The following is an 18,640-nucleotide window of genomic DNA, read 5'->3' as shown; positions in this document are numbered from 1 at the left end:
TTTACCACATTAATTTTCAAAAAACTGGGAGTCCTGAATCACTCAGCTCTCCCTCCCTAGCTTGAGGTCATATACATTCAAGTAGGTCTTAAGACATTATTTTGATTATATTTCACACAGATAAAATCAGTTTTTATAGAAGATTAGTGCATGCAGTTTACACATGATACATAATTAATGAGTGTGCATAAATGGTTAATGATTTTTGCATAAATGGCAACACACCTGCTCATATTAACCATTTTGCTTGTAACAATCCACATCAATTCTTGATCTGTTTCCATGTAATTACTTTGAAATTATCTTCCAAATCTTTTCCAGAAATCTTAGCTGTTCACAGCATTTTATAAAGTCAGATTCTCTGCAGCCCCTGGTCATCTGTTGAGAAACTTGGCCACAGCTTTTCCACAGTTAGCCAGTACAGATCTTTTTCTTTAGTTTAGTGAATTTTTAAGCCAATCACTGCCTTTGACAGCAAGTCCAAGCTGTTCTGTTTGAGCTGGAGTGTTGTTGGCATTATTCACATTCTTTATCCAATTTAATAGAATTCTACAATTCAATAGAATTTTATACATCTTTAAGCTACTGTATTCATAATATTAAACTAATGAAGTACAATTATTTTATTTTCCTAGAAAATATTGAAGATGTTTTTGATGCTTCTTACCTGTTCATTGTAGATGGATGAATTTATTGATGATCTTGGCAAGTAATGTTATACAGTACATATTCTAAAATAAATTTCTAATTTCTATCATCTTTTTTTTTTAAGATATTTCTATTCCTAAAGATCTTTTTACTTTAGTGTTATTTAATATTTAATTTTAGCTTTCTTCCATTTTATATCTCTCTCTCTTCTTTTTTTTCTTTTTTTTTTTCTCCTATGTTCTCCTGTCCAGGAGGAATCCATTCTTTTTCTTGCCTTCTTGGCTTCTGTTCTCTGTAAGCTGAAATTAAGGTAGCTTTAGATCCAGTTATTGATACTGCGACCTGTAACATTCTGTAGGGCTTTATGCCTGTTCTTAGTCTATATTAGGATATTGAGCTTGTTCTAACTAGTTTGCAAATACCTTATCCCTAAGTCATCTCAGTCAATTGTAGTTAAATAAATAGATTATATTGTAAAATAATTCAACAGCATGCACTTCTATTTCATATACAGTTTTCTTCAGTGTCCCCTGTATAATTCATTTACTTGGAAATGAAGAGCTATAGTTGTAATGTATAAATCACAAAAATTAATGCAGAACAAAAATCTCCTACTGGAATATGTTTACTTCAGAAATTTTGAGTTTCACTGTGACAAAGAGTGCTTATTCCCTAATACAAGCCTCACCCCCTGCAGAGAGCTTTCCCTTTTGAACTTGTGTAAATTGACTGAAGCTTTGTTCCAAGTCTCTCTGGAATACTGGCATTCAGGTTGCTGACAGAAGAACCCTGCAGATAGCTCGAGGGGATTTCTTTATCCCTTCAGCTGCCACTATGATCAGGTTTTTAAAGTTTTCCTTGAAGATGAGTTATAATTGAAAGGTAAACAGTTCTGGAAGCTTCTGTGGAAGACAGAGTTAAAGCAAACAACTGAAAAAAAAGAAACAAAGAGTGAATGAAACCCCTAAGAACTAGTAACCCATCTGGAGAACAAAAGGGGAAATAGCTACAATTGATCAAGTTTACACTGAAAAAATAATATGGAGTTTCATTGAAAAATTCTGTATGGTAAGATTTTACACTGTTAATCGCATGACTATTCCGAGACACTACTGTCAGTGCTGAGGTTAGTGCACAGCTTCAGTTTCACTTTCTGTTGAGAAATTTAGAAAGAAAAAACAGGAAAAGCAAGAGTTTTTGAAAAACATTTGTAAAGATTAGTGATCGCTCTGTTACAAATGGCATCTCCTCAGTTGTTTTAAGCGGAAGTCTTTCATGCAGAAAGAGTAGTCCAATGATCATCCTTTAAGGAATTTTAAGTCCTTTGGAAATGTTTGCTGAAAATGCCAACATGATTAGCTTTGATTTTACATTATACATATATTTGTAGAATCTATTTAAAATTATCATATGTTGCGATCTAACTGCAAACTCATCAAAGTTATGTAAACGTTCACAACTTTTGTTTGGAAATGTCTTCCAAATTTTCTACTGTGCTCTCTCCTGTCTGACCTGTTCATGAACCATACAGTTATATCCTGTATGAGATAATTTACATTCTGTGAGAGGCTTAATTGTACAACAGTGATTCAAATTATCCATAGGACCAAGATTATCAATCACAGTACAAATAGCTATGCTTGAGGAAAATTATTACCAGCAAAACAGATGTATTTCTGTTGCTTTAGATTATAAAATTCTAGTGTCCTTATTCACAATGGGCCCTTAGTTCTGCCTAGTACCTTTAGTGTCAGTTAAATGCATGCCAAACTAAAATAAACCAGAACTCAAGGTGAAAATACTTAAACCTGATTTGAAATGTGATAATAGTTTAGCTGTTATTAAAATAGCTGCATTTCTGAGATTATGCAGATTGCTACTTACTCCTTTTTATAGTCACCATATTTCGGAGGTCATTGAAAATTTACAGAGATTGATTCTGGAATCATTTGCTTCATTTGAATACATCTTTCTGAAAAAATTTTGATTATTCTGGGTAGAGGTGGTAATTCATGTTTTTCCTTCCCACACTTGATAATTTGTTGCCGTATTTTCCCCCTGTGCTGTGGATTAAGTCATGTTTCCTCCATAATGTTTTACAAATGCCCTACCAAATTTTGGGATGTACCTGTAGCTATCAAGGCAGAGTAATCTGAACCTAAGTGAACCTAAGTTTTTGCTAAACAACCTGTGTGATGAGGAATCTAAAGACACTGATGTTTTTTCACAAGCACTATAATAACTTTCTTGTTTTCTCAGCGTTAGTGATCTCTTAGGAATGTCCTGTCCCCTTCTCAGTGTGTTCTCTAGTGCTGAGTTCCTGTCTGTAGGATAACGTCTAGTCCTTTCCCACTTGCTCATTTGGTTTCCTTATCCCCACAGCCAGGTGTGTAAGCATAGAAACTCCCCTCCTTCACAAGCAGCAGAATGAAAGAAGTTCACACAAGTTCTAAATTCAGGTATGAGGTCCCTCATTTCACCATTCCACCATTTCTAACGAAGAAGAAATAATAGATGTTAACTTCTTTTCAATTTAAATAGAAATCTCTACAAATAAGTCATAGTTGATCGAAAGAACTATGCTGACTCGATTGTTTCCACCTTCCACAGCAGAGTTAAGCTTATATTTAACTCATGGAGCTGGTAATTCTGTACCAGTATTTCTCACTAGGAAACCTTATTTTAGCTTGCTCCTGATTTGGCACACTTGGTCATTTTTTCTGTTTTTATAAGAGAGGGATTTCTTGAACTTGTTTGAATTTTGATTTTATTGCTTAGATTTATGAAAATGTATTAGTTAGTTACCAGTTAAGGAAATTAAGGAAAACGTTTTTCAGCAAGGTCAATATTTCTACTGCGTCTCCCTGGAGAAACCTTGGCACCTCTGTTTGGAAAAAGGGTTGGAAATACGGCAAGAAGCATGCCCAGTAAGTTTGAGTTTCCTTTTGAGTCCAAGGAAATCAACATATGCATATGGTATATGTAAAATATGCAGCTTATGCATTCTCAAGACAGATGTCTTTTTTTTTTGCAATCTACCCATCTGCACTGAATGCTCTCCTGTCCAACCTAAGTCTTTTTTTTTATTTTTTAATTTTTGTTTACCTATTTGCAGTAACTGAAGAGTGCAATTGATACTGAAACTGCTTTTCTTCTACTTTCAGTTATTTCATGCAGATGATCTTCCTGGTTTTTGTACAGAAGGAAGATGAGACGAATACGCTGATGGAGAAGTCTGAAGACAAAAGATGCTAAGTGTCAGTAGAAGGAAGAGCTTGGGTGTAAGTAATAGATGAGAAGGCGATGAACTGAGTTGCTAAAGAAGTTTGAAACCATGCAGAAAGAGAAAAAACATGTACAGAAAATTAACAATACAAAGTAGTTTTCATAAGGAACTAGAACTAGACCTATGATTATCATAAAACTTGATTTTCCTGAGCCTGGAACTGAACCAAAAAATTCTTAGAAATCTGCATGCCTATGCTTGTTAGCAAATTGCTGGGAAGTCCAGTGAATATTCTTTGTAATTTTAGTTTTCATCTATGTTGATTGAGAATGAATTATCTATCCATAGTCACAGAAAACTGCCGTGGGTAACTATTTTGCAGATTTAATCTCTGCTTATTATTTATATCAGTGACTTTGATCAGGCCACATAATGGATTTTTTTTTCATTTTTCTTTCCTGAAAGTTTGAAAGCAATTTTTGCTTGTAAATATTTTGGGTATAATATATCTTGGAGTCATCCCAGGCATTTTATAGTCCTACAAACACCTCAGCTCCCAAGAAAGTACTATTCTTCTTTAAAACAATATGTCAGTTTCTCATGAAGTATCTGAACTTGTTATTCTGCAGAGTATGTGTTGGTTTTGTTTTGTTTTGTTTGTTTTTTTCTTGTCACAGTTTTACCAAGTTTGTCTTTAGGGAGAAGAGTAAAACAAAATAAAACTTTAGGGAGATGGGAGCCATCTGCCCCTGTTACAAAGAACACCAAGGGGATTTCAGCACTTTTCTGTTTGTCAATGAATGGCAGATTGTGCTAATTCAGGCACACAATAATTTAAGAAATGCCAGTGTTTCTATTTCATAAAACTTTCTAAAAAATTGTCCCATAATGTTTCAGAAATTGGTTTCAGTGATCTATCCAAAGCAAACCATACGGACGTTTAAGCTGATCAGATATAACTCAAAAAAACCCCAAACATTTGGGTAGCACATTTTAAAGACAATTTGCCAAAATTGATATAGAGATAATTATTGACAATTACTAGAATTGGTCAACAATGAAATTCTATTTGAAAGAATATCTGTATTTTCTAAAGATTTTCAAAAATGGAAAAAGAAAACAACACCACAACTTAAAAAGGAAATAAAAATCAAAATCACACATTTTTTCATCTCAGTATACAAAAACAGCTATTCAACAATATAAATATATTAATAACACAATTAATAAACACAAATGAGTTTAATGTGATATTATTTTAGGTTTGATATATTTATACTGGAAATTTCTTTTTCCATGTTGAAAAAGTTAGAAGGCTTAGAACTATATCACAGGGCTTTTGTGATGCCATGTTTCTTCAGAATTACTTTTTTCAAAGTTCTTTTTTTCCCCAGAAATTACTATATCTTACCAACCTTTCTTTTGTCAAAATGGTGCAGCACATTATAAAGGATGTTCCCTCATAAAACTTCCTTAAACCCCGGAATCTACTGATAAATGATTTCTTTTTCTTTTTATATGAAATGTATCTGTTAGCAGGTATTTATTTCACAGTGCGAGCACTCGCTTTTTACAATTAGCTATGCTGCAGTAATAGCTATGTTTCTTTCCTTTATTTGAAGAGAGGTATTTAAATTCATGGTTTAAGACTCGCTAAGGCAAAAATATTGTCCATTTTGTATGTATCTGTGCATGATAGCATACCATCCTAGTCAGTGAAATCCCATCCATACTGAAGCTGTAAAAAATTTTGCTGCTGTATCCTTAGTCTGTTGTTTCATATTCAGCTAATGTGGGGGAATCCTTACTATTGCTTGATTTAGCCCAGTTATTATCAGTAAAACCATATACATAAACAAGTGACATTTTTAATACTGCAGAGAAAATATGGTAGTAAGTTGACTCTCCTGTAGATTCTGCTTAAATGCATTGTATGACAGTTCTTCTTTAAACTATTCAGTGAAAATGAAAGAAAGTTTGAAGTTTGTTCTTTGCTGTACAAATGGGCAAATTACTTTTGAGCAGAAATATTCTAATTAATATTATCAAAATAAAATGTCAGTTTTCATATGCTTATCCATGCAACTGTGAATCGACAGAGATTAATTTCAGAATACTATAAAAATAGAAGATGAGGCAGATGTAAAATAATATGTATTAGGGAAATAATTGGTCACAAAGATAGATGTGATTAAGGCAAGCATGATATCAAAATGAGTAGAGTTAAGACATTTCCAGGAATGTGGGTGCTTTTATTGAAGTTGAACATTGCATAAGAAGGAGCTTGAGGATAACAAAGGCAAGGGAACAAGTTGTTATTACCTGACCATGAGGAAATTCAGCCTACAAATGAGTAAACGTGATAATGCGTGATAGGGATTTACAGCAGAAGGATATCATTGAACTTCACTGGAAAAATACTTAAAAGGTTGGTTGGTGTTTCCTGGGTTGTTGACTTTTTGTCTTTTGATGGGAGCAGTAGCACTGCCTTCTTGTTGAAGTTTATTTGGCAAAAGACCTTATTTTCGGAATTTTTATTTTAGCTTTCAACAAACTTTTAACAAACTGAATGGGCAACATGGCTTGACATCCAATCATATCATTCAATCACACCAAAATAAACTTTGTGCTGACATCATCATAGGAAAAAATCCAAGTTATCAACTGTTTTTTGCTGTTGTTGTGCTTTTTTTTTTTCTTTTTTTTTCAAATGGTTGTATGCCTTGAAATTCTCACATAGAGAGGAAAAAGCAGTTCTTACTCATAGTCTGAATCAGAAGGTTAGAACACTGCCCTTTATTTTTATACATTTCTTTATACAAATGCAATTGTCAAGCTATGCAAAGCCAGCTGGCACCAGACACTTGTTGACCTGCAGACCTGAGATGGGAGCTACAGAAGTCAGATCCATAAAAAAAGAGAAGTATTTGATTTTAAAAGAATTTTACTGAAAATGAACCACAAGCCAAATGGTGCATTATAAATATTTTGTGAAATAAATATGTTAGTAGTATAATTTTATATTCTGTAAGATGCTGCTGAAATCCTAATAAACCTTATGATGCAAAGAAATATTAAAATGCAGAGCAGTCAGTTAAAGCTATATTATCCTTGTGCTTTAGATTTTACACTGAGAGAATGCATGCATTTGACACTGTTAATAATAATAATGCAAGCTTATGACACTGTTTTTTTTAAATGCTCATTACAATTATTTGAAATATATGGAAAATACTGAATATGATACTTAAGCTAAATTGTTTATTCCAGATAGAACTCACTTTCTGCTGTTTACATGTTCATCAGGTACAGCTTCCAGAATAGTCTATCAATGTGATAGATGGACTTAAAGAACAGATGTTGCAGGAAGTGGCGCAAGAATTTATGTGGGGCAAATGGCTCAAGCAGATGAACTGTGCATATAATTTTATATGCCCATAGTAGTGTTGGAACTTGATATTTCAGATGTTGTATAGATAAAACGCGACTTGAGAGATGGAATAGAACATGAATAGAAACAGTGCATTTTTTTGTATCACAGCTTTTCTCCATGTATGTGAACAGATGGAAGGAGACTGTGAGAAACTGGTCCATAAAATGATCTTTCTATTCCAGCCAGTCTGCTTGGGTCGCTGTCAACAAGAACTACTGTTGCACTTAACGTTAAATACTCTTTTGTCTGTGATTCATCTGCACATTAGAAATGATACTTCTGAAAACCAAACCAGACTCTGGAGAAAGAAGAGAATGAAACTGGAGAAAACAACTGGAAGTTTGTTTTGGGGAGGAATCAGTCAATCACTATGACATCCAAACAAAGAAGAGTTACTACATGGAAGATAAGTGGTGAGTACAAATGTCCTACAAGTACAATGGTGATGAATTGGGATTTGTTTGTTAGCATTCTTTGGTAGTAAAAGTATTTTAAAAAGAAGCCTATTATAGAAGTTAATGATTTGAGAAAAAAGATAGAAAAGACCATGTGTTTATCATGTGCACCATTGTGCCAAATTAGCTTTGCTCCCTGATATGCATCTGTTTGCATTCTTTCTTATCTAAACGGCTGTGCAATAGTCATTAGGACGAAAGCATTTCTGTTTTGATAAATCGCTTATCTTACTCCCATTGTCATTGTGTATACCTCCTCATATCACATGAATTATTCTCTTTGCTTCACGAATCACAGTTGTATGCATGTATTTGTATTAGCCTGTGAGAGCTTGGTTTTGAATGGACAGCGCAAAGGGAAGAGGCTTGACAGGAATTTGGAAATCAGAGTTCAAATTGTATAGGAATATTCACTGGCTGTTTTAATTGTATGGGAAAGACAGCAAGGCAGACAGGTATCTGAACTGTTCTTTTCTCTTAATGCTATACAACTACATTACAGAAACTAATTTTAAATAGCTTTACTGTTATTAAAGCTGAGTGGGTGGTAACTTTGGTCTAATAATTAATATGATTAATGATTCCTATTTTATTGTGTTGGCCCATGGCATCACAGATGTGTGTTTGTGGTAAGGCAGTTAGGGTTGAACCTTTCCACCGGTATTCCATTATGGTTTTTGTTGCCACGTGACAGACAGCAGCATAGGGGCAGTCTGACAAATGGAAGTGCATAGGAAGCAAAGGTGTGTAACTGAATTCCTCCATGAGGAAAAAATGGCAGTCATTAATAGTCATCAATACTTGCTGAACTTTTATGGAGACCAGGGAGTGAATGTCAGCAGTGGGTGGTGTGTTTCAGCAGTGACAACAGTGACAGGAAAGACAAGCCATGTTCCAGATGGCTGTGCATAGTTGTCACACCACAAAATGCTCATCCATGTAAATTGGTTAATGGTGGTGACTATGTTGAAAAACAACGTAGCTATGGATTTGCTCTATCCAGTAGTGTTCTTGTGCTCTTTGTTGTACTTTCAATGGAAATAAATAGAAGGAGTGACCTCTGTATTCAGTTTCTGCAGTACTAGTTTGGGCTATTCTGATTTCTTTTTGAAACTCCTTTTGTTTAGGAACTAAATAGGAGACATTACTTTTGGTGAGACCTATGTATAATGACAGTGATGCAACCTGATCATCAATAATTTTTTTACTTCAAAATTTCATCTCAACTCCATTAGAGTTCATAGTGGGTGCAGAACTCTCTACTCATGTTTGTGACAAAACAGTGATTGTAGGAACATATTTTAAGTTTTCTGTCTTTGGAATTGTAGCCTCAATTTCTAAAGAGTAAAATCTCTTTTAAAGTAATATGAAGTAGGATGTTTGGTCAAAGATCCAGGGAAATTGCTGGACCAAAATAGATTCAGGCCTTGTCTATCCCTCACTACGTGTCTAAAGGAAAAATAATGTAATGCACTGAAAAGAAAGTTAGACCTTACTGTGAACCTGTAGAACAATTATTAAACTAGTATTCTTATTTGGCAAAAAATAAGTTAAAAGAGAACTCCAAGATTGATTCCTGTTAAAGTAGGATCATGCTGCTTTGAATCTGTGAAATTTAATATTTTAGCTGTTATGTTCTAAAGTAGTCCCTTTGCTTATGAAGAAAGCCAATTTTATAAAAAGGATTTTCTCCTTTTATAGTACAAAATAAAGTAGCATTGGGCTTTATGATAGATTACAATAATCTCCCTCTTGTGTTTCAGTATTTTTGAAGGATTTGGATTAGGGAAAGCATAATCAAGAAAAGAATGGTTAATCCAGAAGAAAAGTGTGATTTGCAGTGAAAGGCCAAATGAAATTGTTTTATCAGTCACTTTATTAATGCAGCAAAATAACTGAGATTTAACAGAAAATCTTTGACAAGGTACATTTTCTTGATGAGAGAGGAGCAAACTAATACACTATTATAGTACTCAAAGCATTGTATCAGAAGAGGACCCATTGTTTTATACCCTGTACAAAGCATTAAATCATAGTTCTGCGTAGTGTAGAAGTACTGGCTTCTGGGAAAGACCTATAAACTGATTTGCCTGGATTCATTTAACAAGGTAGTCACCCATTCAGTGCATGCATGCAACTCCTTAGATGTGAGTTAATGTGTAGGAAATGGGACAGAAGTGAAATGTAACTGTTCTGTTCTTACTGTGTAAACTTCTTCAGGGTGGAAGGAAGTAAAGTGTGTGGTAAGAGCAGCTTCGTACCACAGTAGATGGACATAGCACAGTGGATGGATGATGAATTTCACAGAGATGTTTACAGTATACTTCCTTACTAAAGATTTCCTCAGTGACACCACTGTGTGCCATATTTTGCATGTGGGAAATTGTGATTAGGATCCACAGGATCCTAATCCCAAAGCAGCATTGCTAGGAATATAATATAAATACTGGTTTTGGATATCTGGGATAATATTCAGCTCACTTTTATCTCAGAGAGATTCACCTTTCATTAATTTTGATGCCTAAATGTAGAACTTTATATCTAATCAGCATGTCTACTTAGGTTCCAGTAAGCATCAATAAAAGTGAATTGATCCACGCAGAGGAGTCAAGACAATTAACAAGCTAACTTAGATGTACCTCGTTATTTTAGGGTGATGATGACTAACCTTCTAAACTCTGCTGACTGGAGCCCAGACTTATCTGCTGCCAAAATGCAGTTAGATGAGCTGAATCATCCTTGGATTCCATAATATGAGCAGTGTGTCAGATTGTACTACCTCTTGTCTTTAGTATAGATCCTTGGATAAACTGCCTGAACTGCACATCATGAAATAGGTACAAAGCAGCAAACTGTAGCCTTTAAAATCCTTCATCATCTTCTGAGATCAGTCCACTTAAATTTACAGTGACTGTGCCTTCTTAGCAAGTTCAGACCTGTGGTCTTTTTGGCAAGAGTTCCTACTGAGGTATATAGACATTCTGACTGTGCAGGGAGATACCTGTGACTGCCAACAGCCAGCAAGGCTATCCAGTTACTTCTCATGCTACACTACTCACAACTATGATTTAATGCTTTGTACAGGATATAAAATATCTCCATTGACAGTGGCTCCTCCATTCTGGAAACCAGATGGTTTATAGAAAAGTATAGAACAATGAATTCACTGAGTTCTTAGTATTTTTACCAATCTAATTCAGGAAACTCTGAATGTGTTAAGCATCTGCATATATATCTTATGTGGATTAACAGCTTAATTCTATGTATTCAAGATCTTGCATAATCTTTTAGACACCAGCTCCACAGGATTATAAAAAGAAGTTAAAAAAAACAAAAACAAAAACAAAACAAAACAAACAAACAAAAAAAAACTGATGAACTTTTGCGTTATAGAAAGGTTGCCCTTGGAAGGATTCTCAAGGATTTATTTCAAGAGACTGAAGGCAGTGTTATAATAAATTTCCACTGAGTCATGATGAGGCAATTATAATTTTGTTCCTGAAACAAAAGAGACCTGAATGGTACTAGGAATTTGCACAAGGCATTTCTCTGCTTTCCATAAAATAAGCAATTTACTTGAAGATCTAGCAAACCCTAAGACAGCAGTAACTTCCAGGACATTGCTCTTTGCCCTTTTACATTTTCATTTAGTAACACCTAGTAAGGGTTTCTGCAGCTCTATACATTATTTTGTATCAGATCAAGAAAGAAGTTTAAAGAGAAATCCTTAATTTAATTGGAATACATTTATTAGCAACATTTGAACAACTGTTAGGTCACTGACCATGTTGGGATAATTAGTATCTTGATATTTTCTTGGTTGTTTTTCAAATTTAATAAATTTTGAATTATTTTATCTTTTAAGACACTAATTAAACTGAATAAGTAAATATAACCAATTGGTTTAGATATACAACCTAACAGAGATACATAATTTTTCATAGTGCTATTTTAATTAGTTGTCATGGTTTCATGATTTTTGGTTATCAGTATTCCACATCATAACATCATGTAATGCACTGGGGGTTTGACTGCTGACGCTCAAGTTCCGAGTGCCTGTCCGGAGGAGAAGAAGAACTACATTTCCCCAGGGGGCTTTGCGGTCAGCGAGGAGATATAACTCCCGGCAAGGTCACCTGATGTTCTCTTCTTTGCCTGCGCTTCTTTGCTTGTGCTTCTCCATCTGCGCTTCTCCGTCTGTGCTTCTTCATCGGCTCAACTTGACTGCACTTCTCATCTCAGCGTTGTGGTGAGGCCGATCCACCTTCCAGACACACACTCTTTCTCTCTCTCCTTATATTCTGCTGATACTATATTTAGTAAATTAGTTTGTTTCACCTCAGATTGTTGCCGCTGTTTTCAATTATTTCGGGGTCCCCTATTTTCCTTTTCCAGGGGCGCGGATCCGTGGATCCCTCCACCCTTCTAGTCACGGAACCGGACCGAACCAGCCCGTAAACCGTTGACACTAGTTTAGATTTGAATTTATAGTTTTACAGCTATTTTGAGTATTAAAACCAAAATCTGAGTGTCTATTATTTGGCTGTGTGTCATAGTACGTATTCCCAGAAGGCTTATTTTAATAAACGTTTTAAACTTTGGAAAAAGATCAGCATATACTGTTTCTCGTGAACTGAACTGCAGATGCTTTCTGTGTTACACCTGAAGGTTTTGCAGCCTGGTTTTCTAGATGGCAGAAATGTTCCGAGTGTGCAACAGATTTCATTCTGCTTGTGTCATGAGTCTCCCTTCTTTTCTGCCATCCAAGGTGCTTGTAGAAGAGAAAGTTGTAACTGCATCTCTCCTTACCAACGAGCCAGTGCTTTTGACACAGATTTGCTCAGATAAGTTAAAACTATAGATAGTTAAGAAGAAAATGTTATGAAGAATCCAGGTAAAATTCTATTCCTATAGAAAATCAGCTGTATCTACATCTTAATTAGTGCCAACTATTATGAATAACAAAACTGGAAAACTAAGTACATATTTTCATTTGACAATCACAGACTTTTTAAATTTTTCTTTTTATTTTTTGTTAAGATGGTAAAGAATATTGAGGACAGACAATACCAGCCCTTTGTAGCTGAGCAGAATGGTTTCAGGCCTGAAGCTGCTTTAGGAGAGAGCTCTTTATCTGAAATGTTGAGAGATATGGAGCAGTCACAGAGATTTCCTGGTGTTTGAAGCACACTTGAACAATAAAGAATACTGCAGCCAAGCACCAAACATTCATAGCTGATGCCCTGTAGTAACTTATTTTATCTAAACTCTGTCTTCCTGCTACCTACTTCTCTTTTGTTGAGGAATACAAAAGAATAGGAGTCAGAAGGTATCTGTTAGGAAAGACACTTGTGCAAATAGCTAATGTCATTTGCAGCTTTGAGCAAAATTCTACACTTACTACGTATAATTTTGTAATGTATGTGAGGCTGAAGTGCAGGCATGTTGCATTCTCTGAACTGCAGGTTTAGTGTTGCTCAATTATTCCTACCCAATTTTTAACAGCATCATAGGAGTTTCAGAGGACATAAACAGAGATTAATTTTTATATGATAAATAATTATCCCAGCTACCATTTTTTACTGTAGGCTCCTTCACTGACTTAACAATGATAGGTTGGCATCTGACTTCCAACAATAACTTTATCAAAGGCTTCAGCTCAGAATTCTGAACAGCATTAGTTTTGAAGCCAAAAAGACATTTCCAAAGGACCTTTCTTTGTAGTAAGTTAACTTGATGATGAAAAGAACACAGTGAAGGTCTACATATTTTATTGTTTCAGATTCTTTCTTTATATGTACAGTCTCAACTACTATATTGGTCTTAAATTGAAAAACTAATTAGTGTAAGTACTGGAAGTAGTAGAAATCAGCTCTTGAACATAAACTGTGGAAAACTTCTGCTGTTACCGGAGAAGTTGGGAAAAAGTGGATGGAAACTTGACATATATTGACTGTCTATATCAATTCCTTATTGCACCAGCACTGCGATCCTTTAAAAGGAAGCTTAAAACTTCCTTTTAAATATTTGGTGAATATATCAGAGGCCTCAAGGTTCACAATTCTGATTTTCAATATATTCAAATGTTATAAATACATATGCTGGCTTACATTCAGTGATCCTGTCAGTAGGTTGAAGTGCTGATTATCCAGTATTAACTGGATATTGACAGGGAGGATAAGAATGCTTAATTACTCTCAATTTTTGAGACTAGCAACACAGCATTGCTTTTGATCATCTTCTCTGAAGTTTTTATTGTGGAGTTCTTGTTGGAAAAGGGAAAAGTAATTGATGGGAGCCAGAAATATCTGTTCTCCGCAAATCATTCTGATTCTTGATAAATCTCCAGATGGGTATTTAGCATGTGGGGTGTCTATTTGTTTACCAAGTTGAACAGAGAGTTCTCAGCTTAATTAAATTATGAGTTCCCTTTAGGAATAATAGAATTATGTGGTAAGTAGTCATGAATCTGCATGGGCATGATTCTGCCTGGGTTTTAATATAGTTACTATATTGCAATAAAGAAAAAGGAGAAAAAATAGGAGGAAGTTGAAAGACATAAGTTCGCAGTTGTTCCAGGTTGCTAACTTTGTGCTGTGTCAGCAGATTATCTTAATCACAACTGATTGCTTAACGGGATGAACGTAATTGTCTATGAACTGTGGGGGTGGATGGAGTTGGTTACACGTATTTCCCCAAAGTTGTGGGAGATCAAAAGCAAACCATATTAGTTGGTACTCAAGAATTTTAAAATTTATTGTGAAGGTATTTAATATATATTTGGTATCTAAAGACAACAGTGAACACTGCTGTCACAACAGTGTTCAAAAAGAACATTTAGGAATATATTCGTATGTTTCTTCCAAACTTATTTCTAGGCTGTAGCAGCATAGTTACATTTTTGCTTAGACAGTTACAAAGTAAAACTACCATTGTGAGGACTACAGATACACCTGCTCGCAAAGACATTAAATCCAGCACAGTGTGTGCACCATCACGAGTAAGAAGTAGGTTTAGTTTTTGCTGCCTGTTAAATTCATCTTCTTTGATATAATATGTGTTAATATTGACACCCAGTGGCCAGAGACACTGAGTGCTAATTCACTAATATGAATTCAGCTCACTTTCAGCATCTTAGTTTTAAAATATTAAGACTGTGAATTTAATCTAGTATCTTTATATTCATGCTCCCACACATAAAGACATGCAAGTCTAGGCAGAGGGAAAGAGATTATCCACTGAAAATACTAGACCAGACTGCCCAGGGCCCCATCCAATCTGGCCTTGAACACCTCTAGGGATGGGGCATCCACAATCTTTCTGGGCAGCCTGTTCCAGTACCTCACCACTCTCTCTGTAAAGAATTTCCCCCTGACATCCAACCTAAAAAGCTGATCAGAAGTTTCCTAACATTTTTGTTCTCTAAGCAAGCGTAACTGAATAAAACCTGCAGATGGGTACATTTGTAAGAAGTGGAGCAATGCTCTACAATAGAGAAAGAATTAAAATACTGTGAACACGTAAACAGAATAATAGTACTTTGCATAGATGCATTAGAAGTCATTAGGCAGTGAATCCTGTCTCATATTCCATTTCTGAGAATACTGGAATATAAGAGTTGTGGCCAACTTAATATACACCTAGAAGGTGACTACAATACAATACAGACCATATGCAAACTAAAGCAAGGCAAGCTTGAAAGAACCGTATTTGGTTCACAAAAGCCAAAAGCTGAATACTTCAGATCTTAGGCCAATAGTTGTACCTATTGTTGCTTGGCTCCTTCCAGTCAATGAAGTAGGGAACATTTCTCATAGACATGACCTTAAACATTTGAGAGATTTTGCTCATGCTGTGTATCAAATAGGTTTGTTGAATGCAGACTCCCAACTGAGAACAGTATGGTATCATAGCAAGAAGATATGTCACTAATGACCATGCTTTAAGCCCAATTGTGAAATCTGAACTGTGAAAAATAGAAAATGTTTCCTGAATATTTGTTCCTAAATATCTCGAAGAGCATTAAATAAGTTGCACAATCATTCTAATTAATTCTTCAGCCACTGTTGTATGTTCTTCTTTAAAAAAAGCTGTTTTAGAATAGTGATAAATCTTGTAGCCTCACTGTTACCCTTGCTACAAACAGGTCAGCCACTGGCAAGGAAATGCATGTAGGAATAGATCTCCATTATAGTAAATGATGATAGCGGATACGTGAAGTGTCACATTCATGGATTACCTGCCTAACATGAATACAATAACCCATTCATTCTTCTGTGCTGGAGAAAACATGTTATATTCGACAATTAATCATTTGTCTTGAAAATCTAATAAGCCCTTAGGAAGAAAACATTGAAGTAGGCAGAATAAGCAGCATGAATAAAATGCTTATAGAGAGCATTACTTATTGTCCTTTGAGCCAAATGAAGTAAAACTACTCATTAACTTGTTCCTGCCTGTATTAAGAACTTAACATTGTAAAAAAGAGAAATGAAGAAATGAACATATGTTAAGGAAATGTAAATGAATATAGAATGATGGTGGAGCTTCACAATGTGGTTTCATATTCCTCTGCATTCCAAGTCCGTGATACTGTTTTTAAAAAGCAATATATTTTCAGTGTTAGTTAACAGAGAAATGAAAATAAGCATTCAAATACAAATGAAATGTTAATTTTTGTTTTCCACAACATTGTTAGCAGGTATACCTAGGAATTATATCTATTGCTTCTGGTGACCAAAAGAAGAATTGAAAATGTGTGTGACAAACAAACAGTGCACAAGATTGTTTGTATCCTTCCCATTCACTGAATGAGCTACATGAAGTAAAATGTTCATGCTTTATAATTCCTTATAATCTTCTGTGATATCTTTAGCACATATTACTGCCATTAGAAATATATCACAAAGATGTCTCTGTTTTGTTTTGTTTTTATACCCCCAAGAATTATGACTCAATATCAGCTGAATAATTTAATTTCCCAAATTGTACAACTGAGCATTATTTGTAGTTGTACATTTTTGAAGATGGCCCCAGAACTTCAGCCTGCCTACTCTGGTTAAAATAACCAGATTCCAGCCAAATGAAACAAAGCAATTTTCTGGATTTTCCTATGGCTTTAGAAATTAACAGTGGTTGAATTCTGTCCTTGCAGGCAATGCAGAGATTTCAGTGAAGTTTACTAAAATTCATGAGGATCTTCCTAGATCTGCCTTTTAATGTCAACCTCAATGTCTTTATTTCAGCCTTTACATAGAACCTCAGTTTTGCCCTCAAGCCATCATGGACAGGGAACTGAGAAGTCATCTTTCATTATTTTTCTTCAGTGCTTCTGGTTTTGACTATGAGTGAGTATTTTATATATTATAATATATAAATATATTATATTTTGAACACTAAAAACCATAGGGTTCAAAATATACAGAAATACTCATTTATAGTTGTGATTGTTTTTTCTTTTTTCTTTTTTCTTTTTTTATGTGAATGAAAATGATTATTTGGTAGAGATTAACATTTTTATCACTTTCAACACTTGCCTTGGGAATCTTCTATGTGGTTTCCCCCTGCTTTTTTTTTTTTCATGTCTCTGAAGATATTACAATTAGAATGTGGGGGTTTTTGTTTTGTTTGTGTGTGTGTGTGTGTGTGTGTGTGTGTGTGTGTGTGTGTATGTGTGTGTGAGAACCCTCACCCCCAAAAGACTATTCCAAAAGTCAGATACAAAACTTAAAGATCAAAAAACATTTTTCCAACGATACAAATACTATGATAAGCATTTCTAAGTTAATGCCAAACCACCCATTATAGTGACATGTAAAAGATAGTAAAAATGCTAGTGAAAAGATGATGTTGCCTGAAAAAAAGTAATACCTGATGAATAGTGTATAATATGCATTCAGCAGCTACTGGAACTCTGCTTTTTTTCATATATGAAGAGGGTATGGAAGAAAAAAAAACATCATAAATGCTACTACTTTTATTTTCAGTTCTACTTTAGAATAGTTTGAAAAATCACTCTGACAGTGTATCAGTGAAGACAAATACTATGATACAAAGTTCTTCTCTTCATAACATCTGTTACTTCTTTATTCACTGGTCTCTAGAAACATAATTTTGTCTCATATTTAGGCAAGATTTCTTTTTGCCTTTTTCCTTCTGCTTTGGCAGAAACATATTTATGTTGTAACTTGAAAACTGAAAATGATATCACGTTCAATAAGTCTACTAATTTTTGTTGTCTTTAGTATCATGATGACACTATAAAGAAAAGCAACTACATTTAAAACAGAGACAAGAATTTAATGAAGGTCAGGTTTAAATGCTCTCTTTCAAGGCAAAATGCACGCAATTTTTTTTCAATATTAAGCCTATTTTCAAGTGTGACCATATTAGATTCCCTTCAAATTAGAAGGTAGTGTTGTTTTCATTATTATTTTTTTTTAGCTTTTCATTCTACCTGCTCCATAATATAATTAGGACCACATCTAATAACAACAAGCTGAGTCTGCAAACCCTGTTGTGCCAAATATGCAGAACTGAGCACTGTACAGAATGTGTAACTGCTGAGCACTCTAAAGAGTGTCCACTGCTTGACTCCAAACAAGGAGGGGTTGCAAGCAAATTGGAAGACAAGAGTAAAATTCATAATGATCTGGATAAGCAGGGAAACAAAATCAAAAATCATAGAATCATAGAATGACTTGGGTTGAAAAGGACCACTAAGATCATCTAGTTTCAACCTCACTGCTATGTGCAGGGTTGCCAACCACCAGACCAGGCTGCCCAGAGTCACATCCAACCTGGTCTTGAATGCCTCCAGGGATGGGGCATCCACAACCTCCTTGGGCAACCTGTTCCAGTGTGTCACCACCCTCTGTG

At 34.9% G+C, this 18,640-nt stretch overlaps 1 protein-coding gene across 1 annotated transcript in view; it reads right to left on the bottom strand.

Annotated features, from left to right (window-relative positions):
- The window catches only part of LOC104912368 (collagen alpha-1(XI) chain-like), an 81,595-nt gene that overhangs the window by 35,613 nt on the left and 27,342 nt on the right, over nucleotides 1-18,640 (bottom strand). The gene's annotated exons all lie outside the window — the stretch shown is intronic.

This window comes from Meleagris gallopavo, chromosome 10 (assembly GCF_000146605.3).
Source record: "Meleagris gallopavo isolate NT-WF06-2002-E0010 breed Aviagen turkey brand Nicholas breeding stock chromosome 10, Turkey_5.1, whole genome shotgun sequence".
In the NCBI taxonomy this organism is placed as follows: Eukaryota; Metazoa; Chordata; class Aves; order Galliformes; family Phasianidae; genus Meleagris; species Meleagris gallopavo.
This window is presented reverse-complemented; position numbering and strand designations above follow the sequence as displayed.